Source organism: Entelurus aequoreus, linkage group LG17, assembly GCF_033978785.1.
Source record: "Entelurus aequoreus isolate RoL-2023_Sb linkage group LG17, RoL_Eaeq_v1.1, whole genome shotgun sequence".
NCBI classification, from domain to species: domain Eukaryota; kingdom Metazoa; phylum Chordata; class Actinopteri; order Syngnathiformes; family Syngnathidae; genus Entelurus; species Entelurus aequoreus.
This window is the reverse complement of record NC_084747.1, coordinates 49,128,464-49,142,567: the sequence shown is the minus strand read 5'-3', so window position 1 is coordinate 49,142,567 and position 14,104 is coordinate 49,128,464. Positions and strand designations below refer to the sequence as shown.

At 38.5% G+C, this 14,104-nt stretch overlaps 1 protein-coding gene across 5 annotated transcripts in view; it reads left to right on the top strand.

Moving 5' to 3' along the window:
* The window catches only part of bmpr1ba (bone morphogenetic protein receptor, type IBa), a 204,397-nt gene that overhangs the window by 130,871 nt on the left and 59,422 nt on the right, over positions 1-14,104 (top strand). The window lies entirely within an intron of this gene.

Genomic DNA, 14,104 nt, shown 5'->3' with positions numbered 1-14,104 from the left:
ACAGCATTCCATGATTAATATCAATAAATTAACATTAATAACAAATGACAGTAAAATAAGCACACGTATGACTGAGGAGTCATAGTGTAACTTTGTGTGGTGTTTGAGTTGTCCGACTTTTTGTGTGGCCATAAACGCACCAGTGGCTTAGTGCTATGCGTGTTGGTGACAGATGACAAGTTGGTTTTGGCCTGGTTTGTACGGCAGAAAATGACTAGTTTTTTGAGATAGAAGTTTTTTACTCATGTTTTTGGTGTGGTTATGGCCGAATATAAACAGTTTTGCTCAATAAAGTGATCGATATAATTCCTGTCCTCGAAGCATCTCGATAGACGTTACAATAATTGAACGGTGTTCAATTGAACGGTGTTGACGAACACCGTTAGGGCCGCTTGTTGTCACTGTCACTCAGAGTTGCATTGCAAAATTACACAGAATAAATGTGTTTATTTTGTTTAGAATTCAGATGGGTTTGATTTGGTGCGCGGCATATATTTGCTGTGCGCAGAGGACGCTTGAGCAGTGCGCAATTGCGCAGGCGCGCACCTTAGAGGGAACGTTTCCTGTATGGCTGTTGACCAAGTATGCTTGCATTCACTTGTGTGTGTGAAAAGCCGTAGATATTATGTGACCGGGCCGGCACGCAAAGGCAGTACCTTTAAGGTTAATTGGCGCTCTGTACTTCTCCCTACGTCCGTGTACACAGCGGAGTTTTAAACAGTCATAAATTTAACTTTTTGAAACCGATACAGATAATTTTAGTTTAGTTTAGTTTACTCTTTTTTTGAAGGGACAATGTACAGAAACATTAAGTTCAAAGACAGATATGTTCTGTACCAGATTATAGCTACATAGCTAATTTCCATCTGCAGTCCCTGGCTACCTAAATTAAAGGGATACCAAAATCATGCAATAAAATGATGACAATAAAATCATACACAAGTATTAAGAAAAAAGTCATAAAATGCCCTTTCATGGACACATACTTAATATACAATACAACCACACCTCATTTACATCATCACACAAAGACAATACATGCTTTTGTTCACATCTGTCATCATTTGTAAAAACAACCATGATTTTAACAGACACACCTCACAATTTACAATAAAAATGCTCTCATGGATAAATATAATACACATTAGGTTGATGTGTCAAACATAATGCCCACCTTAGTGACCGTGTGAGCAGCTTTGATTGCTCCAAAGCCACTTTTTAACTTCAATTGTGAATGAAGAGTAATCTGTTAGACTTTTCAAGTTTGTTGTGAGGTCGTTCCATTCCTTTATGGCTTTATATGAAAAGGCTGATTGTGCAAAAGAGGTTTTACTAGGGATGATACTCGAAACCGGTTTTCCCGGTTGTTTGATAAGAAAAGAACCGAGTCCTCGGACTCGAATCCCTTTTTGAGAACCGGTACCCGTTATCGAGACCACTATAGTAAAGGAAAAGAGTTGATTCTTTATTCGAATCCCGTCCCGACCAGAAATGCTCCGTGGGACATCACAAGAATTGACGTCACGTAGCTCAGTCATTAGGCGCAGATAGCGAAAGCAGGAAAACAATGGACGGGAAAAAGCGCTCCAAGGTGTAAAAGTTCAAAACAAAAGCTATAATCCATCGAGTAACTTTACTGAGAGAATTTAGCAGGGTACAAACACATGACGAACACTTTTACGACCAACCGGAAACATAGCAACCAGGCTAGCAACGCACCTCCTTTACGGCAGCTGTCGCAACGTTCTTAAAACAACCGCAGCACATACATATATATACAACATAACTCCCTTTTTTAACTTTTGTTTTTCTTTCCTTGTAAACAAAACAAAATCACACTGTAGATGTGTTGTCTGTCTAATTATAAATAATGCAGACGAGGCGTGTTGGCTGAGTTCTTGACGTTTACTTTCACAGCGTGGCAACATGCAACACTTTTCGGGGCTACCGCACATGCTCGTAACTCCCGTTGCATGCTGGGTAGTGTAGTTGTTATATTCTCTAGCTCATAACATTTTTCCCCCATAAAGAAATAATGTTAACTCAATGAAGTGTATTTCTTTTTTTAGCTTTAACTTTTCATTTTTTTTAGCATTGTAACCACATTTGCAAAGAACTTTTCTCTTCATAGAATTTTCTTTCAATAAAGAAATAAAGTGCAAAAATGTCAAAGCATCATGACAAACAGTTATGTCAAATAGCAGCAGAAGTGCACTTTTTGGAGAGCTGTATTATTTTCAGTTTTGTGCCCAAGGGACTGATTTTATTTAACACAATATATTATTATTTATACACCTATAGTGATCACAGAGACAGGTTAATTTTGTGTGACTGTATATATTTGTTTCTCTAAAAAATCCCACTTAATATACTTTGGGTAACAACAGTCAATATTTATTTATTCTATTTTATTTTTTTTAGGTGGGTAACAGTCAATATTTATTTATTTGATTTTATCTTTTTATTATATAATAAAAGTGAGCTTTTGTTAAACCAAATATTGTGTGTTTTTTTTCCATACACAACAACCTATCTGGACTCGATAAGAGAATCGATAAGGAATCGGTTCGATAAGAGGATTCGATAATAGGCTCGAACTCGATAATTCCTTATCAAACATCATCCCTAGGTTTTACATCTGGGTACGCTACACCGCCCCCTGGTGGAGGCTCGTGTGTTTCTAGTTGTCACAGCAGATGTAAACTGGACAAAGTGCTTAAGTGGCGCTGGTGCAGTGTTATTTAAGATTCGATGGGCCATTCGTATTGATGCTAATCTTTGAATGTTAGCTAAATTTAACAATCTATATTTTTGGAGAACTAAACAATGATGGTGGTATATCAAAAACCGACATCGATACCGATAATTTCCGATATTACATTTTAAAGCATTTATCGGGCGATAATATCGGCAGTCAGATATTATCGGACATCTCTAATTCTGATAAGAGAATTGTCAGCTTTCTTTAGACCCCATTTATATTTCAAAGAACGTATGGCTGCATAGAATAAGAGCGATTTTGGCAGAATTTCTCAGAATTGATGAGATTTAAGTCCATCTGAATGTTCTGAACTCTTGTTTCCATACTATTGTTGTACGGCGCCTCCTCTGGTTGCCTCTTTTGCTTCCAGACGCACTTCATCAACCAATTCTTATGCCGTCCCATATTAGGGTTACATAGAAGGTCTGAGCAAGTGGTCCGTGATTTAGGGTGGCACACCTGTTAGCTGCATTATCATCCACCCCCCTCTGATTCCAAAAAGAGTTGAAGGATAACGTGTGCACTCTTAAACTGTCCGCCACGCTGGCCGTGCACCATGAGTGATGGCGTCTGGCCTTAGTTTTCTTTTCTCTACTTTTCTTTTTGGTGAATTTTGTTCTATTTAAAGTACCGGAGGGTTGTTTCAGCTGGGAGCTCTGAAGTGCATCCAGCTCAGGCTCACCATAGCTCATAACGCGCACCGAGGTCGTCCTGCGACCTTTCGAGGCCGCACGTCACCCCCCCCCCCCCCCCCCCCGGCCTCTCGTCCATCTTTGCTGTCACACTCGGGTTTAGAGTCGGCTTTCGCTCCGGCACTGCCATCAAGTGAGCGGCTTTGAAAGCCGTGACCGTCTGAGCATTCGCAGCTCGCGCACCAACACGCACTCCGAGGGACGCAAACATACAAAGTGTGTGAATGTTTCTGATTCATGCGAACACTGAGCGCTCTATCCGAGGAATCCAAAGAACAGCTGCCAAAGACTGAGACGTATGTGAGGGGCTGACATCAAGTTGAACTCCGGCCAAGTTTTTTTTTTTTTTTGTTGAATCGTCCGCAATATTTTACAAACCCCGTTTCCATATGAGTTGGGAAATTGTGTTAGATGTAAATATAAACGGAATACAATGATTTGCAAATCCTTTTCAAGCCATATTCAATTGAATGCACTACAAAGACAACATATTTGATGTTCAAACTCATAAACTTTATTTATTTTTTGCAAATAATAATGAACTTAGAATTTCATGGCTGCAACACGTGCCAAAGTAGTTGGGAAAGGGCATGTTCACCACTGTGTTACATGGCCTTTCCTTTTAACAACACTCAATAAACGATTGGGAACTCAGGAAACTAATTGTTGAGGCTTTGAAAGTGGAATTCCTTCCCATTCTTGTTTTATGTGGAGCTTCAGTCGTTCAACAGTCCGCTGTCGTATTTTACGCTTCATAATGCGGCACACATTTTCGATGGGAGACAGGTCTGGACTGCAGGCGGGCCAGGAAAGTACCCGCACTCTTTTTTTTACGAAGCCACGCTGTTGTAACACGTGCTGAATGTGGCTTGGCATTGTCTTGCTGAAATAAGCAGGGGCGTCCATGAAAAAGACGGCGCATAGATGGCAGCATATGTTGTTCCAAAACCTGTATGTACCTTTCAGCATTAATGGTGCCTCCACAGATGTGTAAGTTACCCATGCCTTGGGCACTAATGCACCCCCATACAGTGTTTCCCATAAACTGCGAAGATACCTGTGGCGGTGGGGGCGTGGCCACCATGACATCATCGAGTAATTTGCATAATTTCCTACAATGATTTGATTTTCTCTAAAAAGACTCAAAAAATGTATACTTACTAATTAATAATAACATTTTTGTTTTAAACGTCCATCCATCCATCCATCCATCCATCCATTTCACAATATAATTACAACACTTTATGTACATATTTATATACAGATTTGAACAATAAGTTATTCACTGAAATATATTTATTAATTGGGGTTTCATACAAAAAATATATCTTATAAAATATAGAAGCTAAAATGTCTCAAAGCTCTGCCCCTTTAATTAGTGCATACTAAATAATTTAACTTTAGCCTACTACTACAACCACATTATTTACCAGCAACATAAAGTGAAACAGAGGCAGAGGTGTCCTGCCACAGTCAGTAACAAATAAACAGAAAACCGTAGTGGTGGTAGATAGACACAGAGCTTCATCAAACATCTGATCCACTGAACAAAGAGCTCCAAAAATCTTGAACTTCAGACTGCCATCAGTTTTACTCCCTACACTTCACCATGTGTTTCCTACTGCCTGCAGACTTTGCACCCTTTGTTATATACACATGTTGTGTTTCTAATATAAATACATTTAATAAAGTCAAATACAAATAAGGCAACAAGTGAAGTATCCTACACTTCTCTTTTGTAAAGTAAATCTGAACAGTCGATATGGGCATCTACATCAACTATATGATTTGCCTTAAAAGCTGGAGAGGACAAAAAAAATAAATAAATATATATATATATATATATATATATATATATATATATATATATATATATATATATATATATATATATATATATATATATATATATATATATATATATATATATATATATATATATATATATATTTTTTTTTTTTAAATTTGTGGCGGACGTAATTCTTTCGTGGCGGGCCGCCACAAATAAATGAATGTGTGGGAAACCCTGCCATACCATCACAGATGCTGGCTTTTCAACTTTGCGTCGATAACAGTCTGGATGGTTCGCTTCCCCTTTGGTCCGGATGACACGATGTCGAATATTTCCAAAAACTATTTGAAATGTGGACTCGTCAGACCACAGAACACTTTTCCACTTTGCATGAGTCCATCTTAGATGATCTCGGGCCCAGAGAAGCCGGCGGCGTTTCTGGGTGTTGTTGATAAATGGCTTCCGCTTTGCATAGTAGAGCTTTAACTTGCACTTACAGATGTAGCGACAAACTGTATTTAGTGACAGTGGTTTTCTGAAGTGTTCCTGAGCCCATGTGGTGATATCCTTTAGAGATTGATGTCGGTTTTTGATACAGTGCCGTCATTCAATGTTGGTTTCCGGCCATGCCGCTTACGTGGAGTGATTTCTCCAGATTCTCTGAACCTTTTGATGATATTATGGACCGTAGATGTTGAAATCCCTAAATTTCTTGCAATTGCACTTTGTGAAACGTTGTTTTTAAACTGTTGGACTATTTGCTCACGCAGTTGTGGACAAAGTGGTGTACCTCGCCCCATCCTTTCTTGTGAAAGACTGAGCATTTTTTGGGAAGCTGTTTTTATACCCAATCATGGCACCCACCTGTTCCCAATCAGCCTGCACACCTGTGGGATGTTCCAAATAAGTGTTTGATGAGCATTCCTCAACTTTATCAGTATTTATTGCCACCTTTCCCAACTTCTTTGTCACGTGTTGCTGGCATCAAATTCTAAAGTTAATGATTATTTGCAACAACAAAAAAATGTTTATCAGTTTGAACATCAAATATGTTGTCTTTGTAGCATATTCAACTGAATATGGGTTGAAAATGATTTGCAAATCATTGTATTCCGTTTATATTTACATCTAACACAATTTCCCAACTCATATGGAAACGGGGTTTGTAAAACAAAAACGGATTCGTATAGAATTCTAGAAGACTGACAAAGACTTAAGTTGTTAAACAAAGCTCGCGTGTGCTAATGTTTGTCGAGCTTCCAAAGCAAAACAGTTGGAGCCCGTTTGAACTCTGGCAAGTTTAGCACAGGAAGGTAAAAAATAATGAATCACTTAACTTTACAAAGTTGTCTGTTGTTGAAACCTGACTCAGGTGCATAGGAGGTGTTTTAAGATGGCATTTGAATGGACTCCTCTCCACCAGGCTCATTCATTGGCTGACACTAGAGTGATTGATTAGACCAGTCACAGGCTCATTTATTGGTTGGCTTGTAGATGATGGATGTTTGCTGGTAACAGATCCAGCTTGGAGTGGGAAGAAAGGAGATGCAGCTGGTAGGCCAAACTCTATTGTCATCTCTTATTGTCTTCATTTCTATAGACCAGCATGCTGGTTGGTTTACTCGTGATGTATGGTCAGCTTATGGCCCAGTTTCATCAAAGCGGTTCAGTGCAGTATGCATTTATTGTTTGGCTTTTTAAGAGTAACATATGAACAGATATGTACAACAAACTTTCTGCCAACACACTATTGTTATGGTACCTAAATAGTATTACACATTGAACTGTGTGGGGGGATTTGGTGGTAGCGGGGGTGTATAATGTAGACCGGAAGAGTTAGGGCTGCATGGGATTCTGGGTAATGGTTGTGTTGTGTTGTGTTTATGTTGTGTTACGGTGGGATGTTCTCCAGAAATGTGTTTTTCATTCTTTTTTGGTGTGGGTTCACAGTGTGGCGCATATTTGTAACGTAACAATGTTAAAGTTGTTTGATACGGCTACCGTCAGTGTAAGCTGTGTGGCTGATGACTAAGTATGCTTTGCTGTCTCCTGTGTGTGCAAGTAATAACAACATGCAACATGTGGCTGGACTGGCACACTGAATGTAAATGCTATAGAGGACAATTACTGCAGTGCAATTAGGGCATGCCCTTTATTTAGTAATTAGAGTGTAAATAGGATTATTTTTTCCCTGGGAGTAATCTATGAGGGACACTGAGATCCATAAATCTCCTGGGAAAATCGGGGGGGTCGGCATGTATGTAGCTGAGCCGCATCAGAGTGGTCAAGGAGCCGCATGCGGCTCCGGAGCCGCGGGTTGCCGACCCCTGGACTAGACTTTCACAATATTATGCTAGACCAGGGGTCGGCAACCCAAAATGTTGAAAGAGCCATATTGGATCAAAAATACAAAAAAGTAATCTGTCTGGAGCCGAAAAAAATTAAAAGACTTATATAAGGGTTATAATGATGGCAACACATGGCTAATTAGCTATATTAGCCTACTATCAAAATGACTATGTGTCGCTGGCTGACGCAAATCTTCGTTGACAGAAATGTTGAAATGTAATATTTGTTCGACACATTTTTACAACATTGGAAAACATTAGTAAAACGTCTCAGAGGAAATGGAAATGACTCCTGGAAATGAGTGGCCAAAGGTATAGATGTGTGTGTCCAAGTTAAAGGAAACCACAGGCTGTCTTCTTCTAATGGAAGCTGGCTAACGTTTGCTGTGGTCTGGAACAACATAATAATAATGGATTAGATTTTATATTGCGCTCTTCTATTATGGCACACAAACAACTATCAAAAATGCAGGCAATGTTACATACAGACAGTGTGTCGTGAAACATGGAACAATAAACTAAATACACAGAGGACATAAGTAAAGGAATTTAAATGAGCTCAAATATACCCACAAATGAAGCATAATGGTGCAATGTGTACATACAGCTAGCCTAAATAGCATTTTAGCTTGCAGTCATGCACTGACCAAATATGCCTAGCATTACATAACAAGTCAATAATATCAACAAAGCTCACCTTTGTGCAGTCACGCACAGTATAAAACAGTTGGTGGACAAAATGAGACAAAGGAGTGGTATAAGACACGTCTTTCTGTGGCAGTGTCGGAGAAAGTTATACATGTAAATAGGGCTGCAACTAACGATTAATTTGATAATCGATTAATATGTCGATTATTACTTTGATTAATCGATTAATAATCGGATAAAAGAGACAAACTACATTTCTATCCTATCCAGTATTTTATTGGAAAAAAAACGCATACTGGCACCATACTTTTTTTGATTATTGTTTCTCAGCTGTTTGTAAATGTTGCAGTTTATAAATAAAGGTTTATTTAAAAAAAAAAAAAAATACCACATCACCCACATCTGCGGTCCTCTCCAAGGTTTCTCATAGTCATTCACATTGACATCCCACTGGGTTGTGAGTTTTTCCTTGCCCTTATGTGAGCTCTGAACCGAGGATGTCGTTGTGGCTTGTGCAGCCCTTTGAGACACTTGTGATTTAGGGCTTTATAAATAAACATTGATTGATTGATTGATTGATCGATTGAACTCAATAGAGCCGCCATTTTAAAAAAGTGTCGAGAGCCGCATGCAGATCTTTAGCGGCGGCCTAGTGGCTCTCTGGAGCTTTTTCAAAAATGTATGAAAAATGAAAAAAAATGAGGGAAAACATTTATTTTTTGTTTTAATATGGTTTCTGTAGGAGGGCAAACATGACACAACCCTTCCTATTTGTTAGAAATCCAACATGCTTCAGTGATTAGAGACTATTTGACGAGCGTCGTTTTTGTCCTACTAATTTTGGCGGTCCTTGAACTCACCGTAGTTTGTTTACATGTACAACGTTCTCCGACTTTCTAGGACGTGTTTTATGCCACCCCTTTTTTTTGTCTCCTTTTATCCACCAAACGTTTTATGCTGTGCGTGAATGCACAAAGGTGAGCTTTGTTGATGTTATTGACTTGTTAGAGTGCTAATCACTAGCTTGAATGCAAGCTAATCGGTGCTAACATGCTATTTAGGCTAGCTGTGTGTACATATTGCATCATTATGCCTCGTTTGTAGGTGTATTTGAGCTAATTTAATTTCCCTTAAGTCCTCTTAATTAAATTTACATTTGCATGTCTCATGACATATTATCTGTATGTAATATTGGCTGCATTTCTGACAGTTGTTTGTGTGCCACGTTGTTCCAGACCACAGCAAACAATACCCCAGCTTGCAAAGATTGTAATAAATCAATTAACTCATGCTTGGCACACACCAAATAGAACAATTGTAACATGTAACATGCCTTTTTAAAAAGAAAAACTAACTTTTAGATAATACTGTAGAGGTTGCCCTTCTGTGGGTTCTCCTGACACAAAGATTCCTCTTGTAAGCCCGGCAGTCTGAGGTAACAGTCTTTCATTTTCATTCAGGGATTGCTTTCCAGCAAAATATTTTCAGACTTTTCAGTCCAGCGTGTCTCAGTCCGTGCGTCTTTCTCGGGCTCAAACTCCCACCTCGTGTCTTGTTCCGGCTGCTGCTAATAAAGGCGACAGGTGATTAGATAACGAGGCCCATCTGGGCCACCTACTCACCTGTCGCTGTCTTCGAGGCCGGTCCTTCCACACCCTGTTCAGCGGCAGGCCCGCAGGCCACGCCCCCCTCCACAAATACATACTGTACAAAAGCAATACAATGTGCAATGTACCACAAGCAACTACAGTAGTTTTATGAAGTAATGCAATAATAGTGTAGTTCTTACCTTGGAGAGTGGACTTCTATGGTATTTTCTCCCAGCTACCTCTCCATCCAACACACCACCAGCAGCTTATCCATATTTGCATGGGTACATATCCTCCGTTTAGATATCATTTTAGCATTTTTGTTAGACTACTGCTTCAGTATGGTGCAGACTAGGGTTTTCCCAATACCAATATTTTGGTACCGATACCAAAATGTATGTCGATACTTTTCGATACTTTTCTAAATAAAGGAGACCACAAAAAAAGTCATTATTGGCTTTATTTGAACCAAAAAAATCTTATGGTACATGAAACATATGTTTCTTATTGCAATTTTGTCCTTAAATAAAATAGTGAACATACGAGACAACTTTTCTTTTATTAGTAAGTAAGCAAACAAATACTCCCAATTTAGCTTCTGACGTATTCAGTAACATTTATTATTTTGTCAAAATTATTAAGGACAAGTGGTAGAAAATTAATTATCGATCTACTTGGTCATTTACTGTTAATATCTGCTTACTTTCTCTTTTAACATGTTCTATCTACACTTCTGTTAAAATGTAATAATCACTTATTCTTCTGTTGCTTGGATGCTTTACATTAGTTTTGGATGATACCACAAAATTGGGTATCAATCCGATACCAAGTCGTTACAGGATCCTACATTGGTCATAATTTAAGTCCTCATGTGTCCAGGGACATATTTCCTGAGTTTATAAACATAATATACATTTTTAAAAAACAAAGAATGCTAAAAAATATCTATGTCTATCATAGTACTATCGATTAGATACACTCCTGTACTTGGTATCATTACAGTGGATGTCAAGTGGACCACCCATGGCGTTTGTTTACATTTTGACGCCGGTGAGCTACGGTGTGTAGTGAAGCATGTTTAGCTACTCCTCGTCCTGCAGGGATGATACTTGTAAGAAATGTACTTTATTTGTCGCCGTGGAGGCGAGGATTAGTGATTTAGAAGTAGCTACAACACTGCAGACTTAGCCATGTCTTAAAGCACCTCTTCCTGAGGGTGTTTCAGTGTTATAGCTTTACCTTTATCATTAGTTTTTAAGCCAAAATGCGTCCATTCTCCCTTTTCTGTCTACACACTGTGTCTGCTTGCAAGTACTCAGTGAATGTGCACTGCCGAACATGCTCGTAAAACCACGACGTGATGACTGTTAAAACAAATTTGAAAACCTGTACTTTTTAGAGGCGGTATAGTACATAATATGATTAATTAGTATTGCGGTAATATACTGTTACTAAAGCATAACAATTAGCCAAGAGAGACAGCTCGTATCCCAAAATACTCGCTTCTAATATTGTTGAGCACAAGCTAAAAAGAGCGCCACACATCTAATTTCCAGTCATGTGAACAATTCGGACACCCTACGTATGAAGTTATACTGTCCATGTCTGAACTTGCTGCTGAAGAAACACCAGAAGTTCATGTTGTTAAAAAGTTGATCAAGTGTTGTGTCTTTCCAGCGAAGGAGTACAGGACGATATGTTCCCCGCCGGTCAAGGATAAGTGATCACACACACTATATGAAACACACACATAGATCTCCCGTGACCTTCCACCTACGCAGGGCCGCAGCCTTCGGTGCCGTGACTTCTGGGAAGCGGGGAGTGATAGCTTACGTTTCATTGTCCTCGCTTAGGGAAGAAGCGGCGCTAGATCGGTTTTCACGGTCAAAGCTCCCTTCGCCAGTTGCTCCGCTTTTGTCATCGCTAACGAGGCCTTGCTGGCAACTTCGTCCACACTGCAAAAAGTGAAATCTAAGTAAGATGAAATATCTCAAATAAGCGTGATATTTGCTTATTTTCTGTCTGATAAGATAATTCTTCTCACTAAGCAGATTTATATGTTAGAGTGTTTTACTTGTTTTAAGGGTTTGGGTCCTAAATGATCTCAGTAAGATATTACAGCTTGTTTGCTGAGATTTGATGACCTATATTGAGTAAAACATGCTTGAAACTAGAATATCAACTGTTGCAAAGCTGTGTCATCAACACTCACAAGTATAAAACTACTTTTTTAAAGTAATAATTTCTTATTTTAAGCATGAAAAAAAAAATCATGATGTATGCATATCATTATGTCAAGATAATGGCACTAGGGTTTACTTAATTTAAGAATATTTTTCAACATATTTAGCAAAAAGGTCTCATTTTTTTTCTACCAAGAAAAGTGCACTTGTTATTAGTGAGAATATACTTATTTTAAGGTGTTTTTGGGTTCATTGAGGTTAGCTAATTTGACTTGTTTTGGAAAGTCTTGACAAGCCGAATTTTCTTGTTCTATTGGCAGATAATTTTGCTTAGTTCAAATAAAATACCCCTCATTTTTGTATTTTTTTTTCTTGTTTTTGAACACTGACTTTTTGCAGTGCAGGCGTTGTTTTGAGGTAAAAGGTAAAAGCACAATCACCCACATGTTGTTGTTTTGACACACATAGAGACTACGTTTACACTGCAAGCCAAAGTGGCCTAAATTGGATTTTTAAAAACCATTTTTTTCCAGCTGTTTACACTGTAAAAAAAAAAAAAATTTTTTTATCAGACTCCAGTAGGGATATTCGATAATATCGGACTGCCGATATTATCGGCTGATAAATGCTTTAAAATATAAAATATAATATCGGCAATTATCGGTATCGGTTTCAAAATTAACGGTATCGGTTTCAAAAAGTAAAATGGATGACATTTTAAAACGCAGCTGTGTACACGGACGTAGGGAGAAGTACAGAGCACCAATTAACCTTAAAGGCATTGCCTTTGCGGGCCGACTCAGTCACATAATATCTACGGCTTTTCACACACACAAGTGAATGCCATGCATACTTGGTCAACAGCCATACAGGTCACACTGAGGGCGGATGTATAAACAACTTTAACACTGTTACAAATATGCGCCACACTGTGAACCCACACCAAACAAGAATGACAAACACATTTCGGGAGAACATCCGCACCGTAACACAACATAAACACAACAGAACAAATACCCAGAACCCCTTAGAGCACTAACTCTTCCGGGACGCTACAATATACAACCCCCCGCTACCCCCTCCCCCCCCAACCCCCTCGCCCCCCCCCCCCCCCCCCGCAACCCCCTACCAAATGCATTATTAATCTACTTGTTCATTTACTGTTAATATCTGTTCTATCTACACTTCTGTTAAAATGTAATAAAAATGTATTCTTCTGTTGTTTGAATGCTTTACATTAGTTTTGGCTGATACCACAAATTTGGGTATCGATCCGATACCAAGTAGTTACAGGATCACACATTGGTCATAATTAAAGCCTAAATGGATTAATCTGCTTTGGATTTTTTTTTAGCTGTCTGCCAAACTGTAAAACCTCGACACGTATAGTGAGGGCAGAACAGGCAATATGCAATTATTGCCAGGCTTCGATTTCGTATAAGGGGGGAATAATTGTTGATTGATGACTGTGGTGTTCTTAGTGTCATAGTGTGTGTAGTTAGTATGTTCCAATAGCAGCAGAAGTGCACTTTTTGGAGAGCTGTATTATTCTCAGTTTTGTGCCCAAGGGACTGATTTTATTTAACACTATATTATTATTTATACACCTATAGTGATCACAGAGACAGGTTGTTTTTGTGTTACTGTATATATTTGTTTTTCTGAAAAATCCCACTTAATATACTTTGGGTAACAACAGTCAATATTTATTAAAAAAAAAAAATTCGGGGGGTAACAGTCAATATTTATTTATTTATTTTATTTTATTTTTTACTTATAAAATAAAAGTGAGCTTTTGTTAAACCAAATATTGTGTTTTTTTCCATATACAACAACCTATCTGGAGTCGATATGAGAATCGATAAGATAATCGATAAAGAATCGGTTCGATAAGAGGATTCGATAATGGGCTCGAACTCGATCATTTCTTATCAAACATCATCCCTAATAGTACCGTTTATGATTCATTAGCAGTGTTTCCCATAAACTGCCAAGATACCTGTGGCGGTGGGGGCGTGGCTATGGGCGTGGTTACCATGACATCATCGAGTAATTTGCATAATTTACTACAAGGATATGATTTTCTCTAAA